Genomic DNA, 13,916 nt, shown 5'->3' on the forward strand with positions numbered 1-13,916 from the left:
AGGCTTGTGGGCTTCTCCAGAAAATGAGTAATGTGTCCAGCGGGAAATGTGAACCCAGTGTCGCTAACATCTGTTCCTTCCTTTCATACCCTTCACTTCTGACATGGTTCTATCTGTGGTGCAGATAAAACTTGTAGAAGCAAGTCCAGTGTTGTCTTTTTAGCCAAAACTTACTTTCAAAAAGGAACAATCAAGAAAGCCCAGTAGCTGTGTCCACTCTCATTTGTTTTTTTGTGTTTTGCAGCCCCTCTATCTTTTTTTAAATGACATTTTAATATTTCTTAATACATTCCTTTTTACTTGACTTTGTACTTTATACTTTTTACTTATAATAATGAGTGATGAGTATGTTAATACTTTAGTCCTTTTTTTCGGTTTATATTTCATATGTACTGTTAACGGATGCACTTTTTTATTTGTATCATATCTTGTGCTGACCCGGCCCATCTGTCAAATTTTTAAAGTCAATGTGGCCTCCCCCCGGGCCGAAAAGTTTGCCCACCCCTGATCTAAAGGTTTGTTGTTCAAAAACAAAAGTTAGAAGCCCTGAAGGCCAATACTTTAATGTACCCTTGAAAGCCAGCAATGCTTTATTTCACGAATCATTCCTTTTTAAGCAATTTCTAATTTGAATTCCAACACAAATCTGGCTACCAACAACGTAAACCCCACGAACCCTGAAAAATAATGATAAAACTGAGCATGTGAATAGCGTATGTGTATTTAATAAATGACTTGCTCACTGTTGACACGAAGCCATTTTATACAAAAGCTGTGGAAACATAACCTGCTTGCACTTTTGTTTTTTTTCTCCCGGTTAGATATGGCTATATGGAAATCATTCCTTTTTAAAAGTGCGGGTGAGAAGACCAAGTGTTAGGAAAGGCTTAGAGCCACCGGGTGTTCTAATTTAGTAGGCAAACATTGTGGTTGACTCTATTCATGGGTGATGAAATGAGAGTGTGAGTAGAAAAGATATTTAAATAAAGCAGGGAGAACTGCTTTAAAAACTTTGGTGAATTGGTTGCGGGAATTCATGCTGCCTTGAACCTGCTGCCTCTACTGGAATTGGCAGAATATTTTGCTGCTACTTGATGGATGAGCTCTCAATGATTTGGTTTTATGCCCCCTTTTCGACAAGCAATCTGGACAAAGCTTAACTGCTGTGAGAAGAAAGGAAAATTTGCAGATAAATAGTTCTGCTTTGAGGTATTCAGTCTTTTGAAAGACATGAATGATTTCAACCAAATTATTGAGCATTAGTAGAAAAGAAGAATTGAGGAAAGTTGATTGGCCATGCTGCTAATATTAATATTTTCAGAAAAATGTGTAATGGGCTGCCGTTTCTCCAATACTAGCTAATATTTCTAAAGACCAATCCATTCTGTGCAAAACTTCAAGGTGTGCAATAACAATGTGCAGTATCTTAGAAATATGTGCAATATTCTATGATTTGTGCAATATTTTAGAATCTGTGCAATATTTTAGAATCTGCAATATTTTAGAATCTGTGCAATATTTTAGAATCTGTGCAATATTTTAGAATCTGTGCAATATCGTATAATCTGTGAAATATTTTATAATCTGTACAATATTTTAGAATCTGTGCAATATTTTAGAATATGTGCAATATTTTAGAATATGTGCAATACTTTATAATCTGTGCAATATTGTATAATCTGTGCAATATTTTAGAATCTTTGCAATATTTTAGAATCTGTGCAATATTTTAGAATCTTTGCAATATTTTAGAATCTGTGCAAAATTTTCAAATTATGTTCAATATTTTAGAATTATGTGCAATATTTTAGAATTCACCTACCCAAGATTTGACTTTTTATACTTTTATACGACTATTTATGTTGTTTCTTTTACTGGGAAAACACACTTTGAAAAGCTTAAAGTAGCACCACCAATTTTGTTATACACAGCTGTGTATGATGACAATAAAAGCCTTTTGAATTTGATTTGTTTTTCACATATTAATCACACATGTAAAAATCTGGCCAAGACAGGGACAGCTGCCATGTTTCAATAATTTATCTTCACAGCAACTGAAGAAAGGAGTGAATGTTGTCCTAGCAGGTTTCAAGGCAATACATTGAGAATCAAATGTTCATTTTGGAGCTGGCACCCTACTTTCCAGCCTCATATATACCAGATCCCCCTATTCTCCTGCCATATGGTGCACAACCCATATGCCAACCAACTCTCACGGTGCATATTTGGTCAAAAGAACAACGTCAAAGCCCACATTTAGCAACCCAAGAACGAAAGCAAGACCAAAAGAGTAATGCAGATGTTAACATGTCCAAACCTTTTTACATCATCCCCAGTCCACTGGGTTTAAAAGCAAAGTTAAACCTTCATTAACCCTTTCTATGAAGTGTTACAGGCAAGCTATAAACATTCACACTCCCTTCCCTTGCTCACTCATCCCTTAATCGCTGTGTCGTCCCTTGTCACCCCTGAAGGGCAGTTTCTAGCAAAGCTCATATGTTCCCATGGACATTGCCATCAGTCTCGCTTCCTATAGACAGGTCGTTTAAGGTCACCGCCACTGAGATCTCCTAAATAATAGCAGGGGGATATCCTCAAACTTCCAACAGAAAGCTACCTCTAATCATTCTCCAACACAGCCCACCCTGCCAGCTTGGAATTTGACCCTATAGACAGTCACTGACCTTGCTAACCTCTCTTAACCAAAGGCCACTATGGACAGAAAACCAATGGTTAGGCCCACTGAACCTTAGGGATTTATTTAGTTTGAAAGGGAGCAGAGTTTTGCAAAGTTATTTGTCCAATGGAGTGAGCGCTAGCTTATCATTCCATTAATTAGCATGGCACGCCTGCCCAACGGACCCGAACGCTGCTGCGACAGCTGTCTCAATTGATTACAGCAACGGACATGGCGCTTGCAATTATGAAGGTGACTGGAGATAGCGCCTGCCGCCTCTAATGAAGGGCTTAAGTACTGCTTTCCTAAATTGTAGGAAAGCCGTGGGAGGACAGTAGCAACAATCCTTGTGTCTTCCATTCCTTTAAGAGCTTTTCAGAATCTCTCCACAGGCTATTAAGGAGCTTCGTGTGGGTTGTAGTTCTTCAGCAGCGTGTCAGCTTTACTTAAGCTTTCATAACGCCTTAGCTGGATCTCCTTTGGTTCTCTACAGGAAAACACCCACTATTAGCCCACCAGCTGGCTCACAATCCATGAAGAATGCAATGGAAAAGGGTAGTGATGACAGGGAAAGGGTAGAAAAAAAACATACACGTCCTGGCTAGATAGAAAAGTGAAGTACTTTGCTATGTAAACAGATGTGTTGCTTTTTCAGATTTGAGACATGTAAGAACCTGTATAGAGCCCACATACATCTAAGTGGATATAATATTATCTTTCAGTGCCTTGTACTGATTACTTATCAATGGAAAGGAAATGGTTGGGTGAAAATCCATCAACAAATCCTAAGTGGCATGACAGTAGGCTGAAAGAACCTGCATGTCTTTTGCAATTCCTCCTCCTACGTCTCCATTTTCACTTCCTAGTCTGAAAGCCAAGTAACAATTGGAAGCTGACAGCTACTAACCATTCAATATATCTTTTTCATTGTTTAGACATAAGCAGCCATGGCCATTTACTGCCAAGAGGAAGAGATAGGTAAGAACAAACACAATGTAAGTGTTGACTATCATAGGCTTTGGCTTGGACTACTCACGTTTAATCACTGCAGTTTGACAGTGCCAATTGATAACCTTTAAAAGTGTGGAATGTCAGGGTTAAAAACAGTATTTCTTTTTTTTAAGGTGACAGTAGGTTTAAAAAACGATGTAATAAACACATACCCAGAACAAAGAGGCATCTTAAATCAGGTGACATAGATCTTTCTTCGCAGTAGATTAACTTTAGAAGTCAATTAATACATGTGTACAATTTCTTGTAACGCAAAATGCTAAAGGGATTCAAATACAGAAGGCTGAACAGATGGCTTCATTAAAACAAACTAACCTATGCAACTTTATAAATAAATACGACAAGGTTCATTTGAGGAGTGAGAAACTTTTTTAAATGACAAGAAATGTTTTAGCCAACAGCATTATTTTACAGCACTTGCTGAATGTGCATTTAAAAGCCGCAATGACGGGATTTATACATTTTAGCTTCTTTCTGGTGTGGCAATTGGGAGAAATCTCTTTGAACACAACTATAGTATGTCTATTAAATTCCAATTTGTTCTCTCACATGACCAGTTTTGACACACTAGTTCAGGAGGTAACATTCCTAAAGTTATTGACTCAGGTATTTTTAAATGTAAAATAATTCCAAAATATTTTCATGGGTTGGTTGAGTCGAGCAAGGCCGTGAACATTTTAGATATAATATTTAGATTTTTTTTATGAATGGATTAAAAGAACTGGATTAAAATCCCTGAAAATAGTTTTTTATAGATATAAAACAATGTTTATTTTAGCTTTTTTTTTTAAATGTGTTTTTAGATTTTTACAAAATGATTTTTGAACTAAAAACAGAAAAAAATGATTAAAAAATGTCAATTATTGATTTAAAAGGGGGAAAATCAGGAAATTTAATATACATTTATACTCTTCATTTTAATTCCATCCTAAAACTGAAAGTCAGCACTCGTGATTTACTTTCCCGGGCCACACTAAATGATAAAGCGGGCCAGATTTGGCCCCCGGGCCGCCACTTTGACACGTGTAGAGAATAAGGACGGACAGTAATTCACTTCTCTTTAAGTCAGATGGACTCAACATTAGAGAGAGAGTGACAAAGTTTAGGAATGCATCATTTTTTATGGCTAAAAGAACAAACGACAGAAAAACTGCAGTCAGACACAAGAGTTAGAGTCAGATGAGTAAATCGTTCGAACGGCAGAGAAGGGTGGACAAGTGGGTTGTCTCAGGTAAACAAACAGAGAGAGAGATATGACTTGAATTCTAATTGTCTACTCCAAAAACCAAGTCACATCAGTCTGAACAACTTCAAGGACACCATATTTCACAGACATATTTCAAGTGTTAAAGTAAGTGAGTGATTGATTTGTTTGGTCGGTATTTTAGTATGACAAAATATATGAACTGTGAAGTATGAAAATGATGAGAGAGGGCAGTTTGCGCAAAATAAAATCCAAGACACAATTCCGTACAAGATGAAACATAACACCTCAACTAAAAAAAAACAAAAAACAAACACACGGAGTGGCTGACAAGTGTCTAGTTTGCGTTTTACCAAAAATAAACCCACGCAAAAATAAGACAAAACAAATATGCTTGACATATTCCAGACAGCGCAAGACAAAACAACACTGAAATTGTCAGAAGGATCCAAATTAAACCCAAGAGTCTATGACTCACTTCAAGAATGTGTATCGCAACAGAGATGCGACACGACATCAAACCTTGTAAACTCTTGTCAAAGCCTTCATTCTCTGTTTTGGATGCCAGGTTATTGTGAAGGTACGTATTGGGAGTATCACATTTTAAATTAGACGTTAAGCACCGTAAAGTATTGAGACCCAGATGGCCTATTGTCTCTGAAAAACAACATGCTACTTCTGAGGGTCTAATGGCACCTGCTACCAGGGATTAGGTCAGCAATAGTACAACCTGCCATCAAATTAAGCAGTACAGCTGTTAAGGAGGAAGTGTAACATGACATGATATTAGTTATAAAAGTATATTCGTTTCTTTAAATATGTTGATAACATTTTTTTTTCATTTTATCAAGTCTAGTTGGAGTAATAATTTCATTTAATTTTTTAATGATTCATTTGAGCACAGATATAAATGATCTACTTTTGGAATTGGCAACCCCAAAAATAATTGGAAATTATGTATTATTATATTATGTATTAAACACATTTTTACTGTTATTCCAGTTTTGGGGAGTTTTATTTACCGTATTATCACGACTATAAGGCGCACTGCATTATAAGGTGTACCCTCAATGAATGACATTTTTTCCATATATAAGGCGCACTGTATTATAAGGCGCACAGTCTATTTTGGAGAAAATTTAAGACTTTTAAGTGTGCCTTATAGTCGTGAAAATACGGTAAATACGTAAAATTAGGTATTTTCTATATTTTTTAATATTCAAAAACAAAGTAATAACCTCAATAGTAGTTCTTTGGATAGTAATCAAGAAAATTATACTTATATTTATCCAATGTCAAAAGGTACATGGTATATGGTTTGACTCTCCCTTTGAAGACTCAATTCCTTTCAGCCTGCTGAAAAGATGATGAAATAAGAAAAAATAGAGTAAAAAAAAAAAAACAAGATTGAGCGTGAGAGGGAGAAAAAGAGACTTTTGATATAACCCTCTGCTTCACATTTCCAATATCTCTCCGCTTCCCAAAGTAAACAGCCCTGTAATCACACTCGAGCAGCACAAACCCATCACCGAGGGAGGTTGGACCCAACGCTCGCTCCGTTGAATGGGGTATATCAGTTTGTCAGAGGCCATAAGGGGCCTGTACACCAAGAAGCAGAGCTGGGAATTTACCGGTAGCCAAAAACAACAGTAAAACAGATGACTGTTTGATTATTGCAGGAGACCACATGGTGCATGTTTTTTTTTTCTCGTTTTTCTCTTTTAACCTTTCCCTGAAATGTCCAAAACGGAGGCCCCATGTGTCTATATGAATTACCACCTAACATACTTAACAAATACAAGAATGATTAATTATGTATTTGAGCTGTGAAATACAGGCTTGAACATATAAGCTCTGTAGAGCAGCTCTGCTGACAGCTCTCGAGATGAGTTAAGTTCAGGGTTTTGGCTAGGCTATGCAGTAAACCTTTTCCTAAACTACAATCCCAACCCCAGTCCTCTCCCACTAAGCATGTAGTTTAGTCCAATCCTGCGGTATTGCCTCCAGACTGAGTGGCTCTGATAGGCCACTGACATAAATATCAATGTTGATATGTTACCACTGGAAAGGTATGGAGCTTGGGGATACTAAACAAACAGTTAGACAACAACCACTCATCTGGAGGATGCTCGGACGTTTGGTCGCCGGTCTTTTGGTCCCTTTTGGTCGCCGGTCAAATGGTGACAGAGAGTTTACTGTTGAAACCAGATCTGAAAATTATATTCATGAGTGAGTTTAATTTCTAAGAGAGAGAGAGTTTAATATCTAAGTACTGTTTAATATCTAAGTACTGTTTAATATCTAAGTACTGTTTAATATCTAAGTAATGTTTAATATCTAAGTACTGTTTAAAATCTAAGAACTGTTTAATATCTAAGTATTGTTTAATATCTAAGTACTGTTTAATATCTAAGTACTGTTTAATATCTAAGTACTGTTTAATATCTAAGTACTGTTTAATATCTAAGTACTGTTTAATATCTAAGTACTGTTTAATATCTAAGTACTGTTTAATATCTATGTACTGTTTAATATCTAAGTATATTTGACCAGCGACCAAAAGACCAACGACCAAAAGACCGGCGACCAAATGTCCGGTCATGATCTGGAGATACTTGGAAAACATGTTCTGGACAGCCTGGTATGATTATGGAATTTGGGGTCTGGTTTACCAAGTTTCATTGCCCCCTTGTCTGTAGAATTATTTTTGATGAATTAATTATCCAATGAAATGTAATATACACCCTTTTTATTCAGGGCGATTTGTTTGGTAATCTCTATGAGAATACCCTCACAACATTTTCATATCATAAAAAACGTCTTGGCAAACATCTGTCCCCTCGTCAATGATTGAGCATTATCTATGGGTTGTGTTTGGCCACAACTGCTTACCATCTGTCTTTCCGAAATGGGTGTTACAGCCTCATCTATAAAAAAAACATTGGCTCTTTACCGCTCAACATAAATGAGGTTAGAATGAGCCAGAGTAGAAAACAATTCTCAAATGTGTGGTTCAAAAAACAGAAGTCTCAGGCAGAGTGAAAATTCCCAACCTAAACAAACCAATCTACAAAACACAGAAATATCGTATATAAAATAATTGCCCCTTCCCAAGAATCCATTGCATGTCCTTAAAAACTAAATGAACATTATGCACCATTACATACAAGGGCCATAACATGTCTCAGTATTATACATTTTTCTACAGCGAAGACATACTCAAACAGAGGACGCAACACAATGTCCATTGTGGAAAATGACAATTTTCACAGCCTAATCGAGATTGTGTAATTGCTTCTTCTCCACAGCTAAATGTGGATCCATTTTCAGTCGATAAAGACGCAGTCATGCAAAGAGGTCTAATCGTCCCTCGTTTTGTCACCCCCTCGTTGCTGACACAATAACTGATCACAGTCCAAACAGCCTTGTTAAAATGGATAAAGGGAACTGATAGGAATAACTGACAGGTGTCAAGTATCCTGACATGTAATACCTGACAGCTACTGAAATAGATTGGCCTGACTGAAGTTGAGGCTCAAGCCATTATGACCCTGAACACTTAGCAGGGGGCAGGTTAATAATTCATGCATGTTACTACAATCTGTGCACAGTGCAGACAATTTGGAATAGGGCCAACACATTGTACACAAGGGAAGCATTACATCTCAAACAATGACTTCCGAAGTTTGTATAATGTTTCCGGATGAGAACAACAATCAAGCTTGTATTTGGATAAATTGTCTACAGATTATTGTACGCAATGACAACTAGGTTTCTATCTTTGAATTTTTCTTTTTAATCGGTAATGGCTCAATTCATAATTTAAATGGTCTATGTGTACCAATGTCGAACAATTATCTTCATTTTTCAATTGCTTGACATTGATGACCACATAACATGCATAATATTATTAATAACACAATCATTATGCAATCATGTTTTTGCATCTTAATTTCAGTTAGTTTTGTTTGTTGTCTTAAACTAATTTACTGTCCAGCTGCATTGGTAAATTTCCAACATAATATTGTCAATGGTAAAGTCAGACTGTTAATTGAACTGAATTAAATGCCTTTATTTTCATTGAAGCTTCACCATAAAGTGACCATTAATTTCACTTAAAAGTGTGACCTGGTGGGCTGATATCCGTTTCCACACTGCTATTGTTAGTCTCGGGAAAAGTAGCTTATACAGAAGTGCCTCGTGATTAGCCATTCATACACGGTACCTTTTTGACGAAAAGAGCCACAAACAATTCATATTTTCCAATGTTATTCCTTTTGAGCCATACTACAAATTTAAAAGTCAAAATACATACATGTATACGGGTGCCTTATTCATTTTTTTTGTAATTTCACCACTTTTAAAGTGGAAAAAAGATTTAAAAAAATATTCCTATGTTGTTCCCTATCAAATGAGAGGATCCATTCCAGAAGAGTGTATAGCAAAAAAAAGAAGATTAAAGCAGTTCTAGATGGAATATCTCAGTTCTGTCACCAGTGGTTTCCATAGTTTAGCTCACAGGTTAGCAAAGAGCCAAATGCACCCATCAAAAGAGCCACATGTGGCTCCCGAGCCATAGGTTCCCTACCCCTGGTGTAAGACAATCATATGGAGGACAGAAAACCATTTGACTGGTTTTGTTTTTCCCAACATAAATGGCATGCAGTAGTTTAAGCCTTTAAATCATGATTTACATCACCTCGACTCTATTCAAACTTGATTGAAGACTAAAAAAACGGATTAGTTGGTCCAAAAACCAGCCTCGATTTAGTCTTTACGAGCAGAGAGAGGTTGCAAAAGGTGAACTATGGCCACTGTGGGGAATGACATGTTTCACTGACCTGGCCAGTGGAGAGATGCCCTACGAATATAAACATGCTCTATCATCTACTTCAATATGCCTGAATTGCCCTTAATCTCCCCCCACACATGACCTTGTTGGACCCTTTCCGCAATCCCATCACCCTTTTCTGGAATTCACAATCAAAATGGTGAAAATAGGATTTCATTTTACTGAAAAACTTCGGCCGAGGTTTTATTGACACGCCGCAAAGAGCAACGTTCCTACAAAGGCCACACACCTGCAGACACAGAGGTTGATTAATGATTCGAAACAGGGATCATGGACTTTCCGGTAGGTAATGAGATCCGAGCCATGTGATGATGGGGGAGACTGAAGAGTAGAAAATAGCATTTGGGCACGTACACCCACAAAATAAAGCCTACTGTATTTTCGCAACTATAAGGCGCACCCTCAATGAATGACATTTTTCCATATATAAGGTGCACTGTATTATAAGGCGCACTGTATTACAAGGTGCACTGTATTATACGGCACACTGTATTATAAGGCGCACTGTATTATAAGGTGCACTGTATTATACGGTGCACTGTATTATAAGGCGCACTGTCTATTTTGGAGAAAATGTAAGACTTTTAAGTGCGCCTTATAGTCGTGAAAATAGAGTAATTGCTATTGACTTCCAGGTATGAAGCACTCACTACACAGTCACCTCTAGAGCCAGCCATTGTTGATGTTTTGTATAAAGTTTTGCAGTGGGGGAGGAGCTATATGATGGAAGATTTTGTAAACTAAGATGGCATCTGCATATTTAACAGTGTTGTTTCAGTTCAGGCGTTTGTGTTTTTTTTTTAATATCCGACAGTGGTGGTTTTTCGTTTTCTGTTTTTTTCCATAGTCGTGAAAATACGGTAATCCACTGCCAAGTGAGCTTTATGAATGTTTTTGTTTGTTTGTCTATCACCGTTTGTTACGTAAATGGTCTGTCTTCTGACATCCCTGACAACCGTGAGCTGGGTCGGTGAGTTCTCCAACAAAGCAGTTAGTTACCCAGCTTTTAACTCTCATGTGGCCTCTGGAAGATGTCAACGGAGAGTCAGATGTGCACGATGGCATTTACGTCCATCTCCCTTGCCTCACTCTCCTTTGTTCCATTCTTCTAATCCAGTATGTGTGGGCCGGTAAATTTAATGGAAACAATTTATTAAGTCCGGCTTAAAATGCCATCTGCAGTTAAGCCTCCCAAAGCCGCTAAGCTCCCGGTTTCACCCCAGAGCTTGCTGTGTTCACGCTTACTGTAATGCTCTGTTTAAAATGAGCACAACGGGTCAAAATTAATCAGGATTACAAGGGCACAAATCCACTTCAGAGATAGGTTTTCTACCAATCTTTCTTCCCCGCTATCCCAAGATGCCCTAAGGTTTTACCATTGTTGTGACCATAGGCTATCACCTATGTAGCATGTTCATGTTTGGAATAACATTGTAGCTGTTTTCCATACATTTATCATTCATTTAAAAGAGCCTCAAGTCTGAAGTCTCATTGCAATTGATCAGCTTCAACTTCATGTTCTAATACAGGAAAACTACGGCTCGCGGGCCAAATACGGCCCCGATAGGCGTTTTAATCCAGCCCACCGACGTTGTCCAAATAATGTTTTTTTTCTTCCCCAAGATGGCGCCGTCACGCGGAAGCCAGTGGCAACTCTGTCCACTCTTATTTGTTTTTCGTGTTTTACAACCCCTATATCTTTATTTAAATTACATTTTAATATTTCTTAATACATTCCTTTTTACTTTACTTTGTACTTTATACTTTTTACTTTAGTGATGAGTATGTTAATACTATAGTCCTTTTTTTCTTTTTATGTTTCATATGTACTGTTAACGGATGCACTTTTTTATTTGTATCGGATCTTGTGCTGACCCGGCCCATCTATCAAATTTTTAAAGTCAATCTAGCCCCCTGGGCTGAAAAGTTTGCCCACCCCTGTTCTAGTAGCAAAGTACATACAACATTCAACACGGTCATAACATAAAAAAATTCAAGCATTCCTCTTATATTATAGACTAGTGGAAGGTGGGTGATAACTTCCCACCATTTCCAAAAACACAGCCTTGTGAAATATCAGATCTAAAAGTGAAGTGCGTATGTTTGCTCCAGGGAAGAGCTGTACTTGAGCACAGCACAACTACATCCAGCTTCTCATTCGCCTTCAAGTGATAACTGAACTCTGACATCGAATGCATTAGAGATAGAAAAACAGACTTTTTAGTTAAGAATATACAATTTTTTTCCAGACTTTGATAAGTTACTTTGCTTGAGAAAAGAAGAAAATAAAACTATCAATAGTTAAAGAACACTTGGCCTCTGATCCTACATCATGTATGCTTATAGCATCGAGAAGATCAGATGGAAACTGTTGCATAAGGACATGCTCAGAAACTAAACTAAACTAAACACTGCATATGAAGGACTATAAGCTTGTTTATTTGTTTTTCTCTTGAGAGAATAAATGCTAAAAAGTATATTCTGCCCGAGGAACACGAGAAATATGTTTGGGTTTTGTTCCAAAAAGGTTTTTGTAAGCATAACAATGTACAATATAATAATTTTTGCAATATTTTAGAATTTACCTTGCCGGATGTGACTTTTTATGACTTATTTATGTTTTTACTGAGAAAAAACGCACTTTGTGGAGTAGCACAACTAATTTTGTTATACACAGATTTGATATAATGACAATAAAGCTTTTGATTTGATTTGATAAATAGTGTTTTATGACCACAAGTTACAATGGTGGTCTTCATCTGTTCTATTTCACCATTGATCTCTCAGGGAACATTGTAGACTTTGTGGTATAAACCTCAAGTGTTTGCACTCTTTGCAAGTTCCCAAAGAAGTACAATACGGAAAAGCAAGCCAAGCAGGGTAAATCAAACAGTAAGAAAAACACAACATCATTAAATATGCATGTTTGTGTGCCATCTTTCTGTACATCTAAGCCTGATGTGCCTGGTGATCAGAAGAAAGTGTCTTTTATTGGATCCAGACAACTAATGGAACACATACGTAGGCTGTTTTCTAAACCGCAAGAAAACAGCTATTGAAGATCCATAAATATGATATACAGATTTTTTTAAAAATGGCCAAAAACAAAACTCATTCACAGTTTGAAACAAAAACATCAGAAGCAGATGTTTCAAGGGTATAAAAAGAAGCCATGACCACATAACCGTTCCCCACAACTCTGATCACTAATTAAATATATTTAATCCTACTTAGAATTAATAGAGCCAAAGAAGATAGAGTTAATCTGACAGACAGTCACAAACAACTCCATGTGTATTTAAGGATAGTTTTTTCCCCATATCCATCAGGAGGCTAAACTTGCGGTAGGATATGGGAAAAAACTGAAAACCAAAAACGAAAAACCACCACTGTCGGATATTAAAAAAATACTAACGCCTGAACTGAAACAATACTGCTAAATATGCAGATGCCATCTTCGTTTACAAAATCTTCCATCATATAGCTCCTCCCCCACTACAAGATTTTATACAAAAAAATTCAAAACATCAACAATGGCTGACTCTAGAGGTGACTGTAAAGTAGTGAGTGCTTCATACTTGGAAGTCAGTAGCAATTCCTGTATGTTCACCACTATAAGGCGCACTTAAAAGTCTTACATTTTCTCCAAAATAGACAGCGCGCCTTATAATACAGTGCGCCTTATATATGGAAAAAATGTCATTCATTGAGGGTGCGCCTTATAGTCGTAAAAATACGATAGGCTTTTGTCGAGTCAATTATGAAGACAAAGCCTATGTCCGATTATTATTATTATTATTATAATTATTATTACATTTGTGCCTTTATCCAACCCTTTTTTGAACATGAAACATACTGTAGTAGATATAACATCAAAAAACAGCAGTTACACTCGCTGTTAAAAGGCGTGTGCCATGACTCATCTAGATTGACATTATAGTTAACATTCCTAGACTGGGGGTTTGATTGCAATGCTTTCTACTGGCCTCTCCCATTCACTATTTCTATTAATGAAACAGCTCACAGGTCTTGGCCCCATTGGGAGACATGGTCATGCATCGAACAATTTGGCTATTTCCATCCCTGACCTTCCCTTCCTCCTCGATTTAACAATTTAACACCTCACTCAAACTTGATATGTACTGCATGACTAAATTGTCTGTTTATTGCAG

The 13,916-nt window shown here is 37.0% G+C and overlaps 1 protein-coding gene across 4 annotated transcripts in view; it reads right to left on the bottom strand.

Moving 5' to 3' along the window:
• LOC144215511 (autism susceptibility gene 2 protein homolog) overlaps positions 1-13,916 on the bottom strand; it is a 201,059-nt gene that overhangs the window by 18,023 nt on the left and 169,120 nt on the right. The gene's annotated exons all lie outside the window — the stretch shown is intronic.

The sequence above is a fragment of the Stigmatopora nigra genome, chromosome 22 (genome assembly GCF_051989575.1).
Source record: "Stigmatopora nigra isolate UIUO_SnigA chromosome 22, RoL_Snig_1.1, whole genome shotgun sequence".
Taxonomy (NCBI): domain Eukaryota; kingdom Metazoa; phylum Chordata; class Actinopteri; order Syngnathiformes; family Syngnathidae; genus Stigmatopora; species Stigmatopora nigra.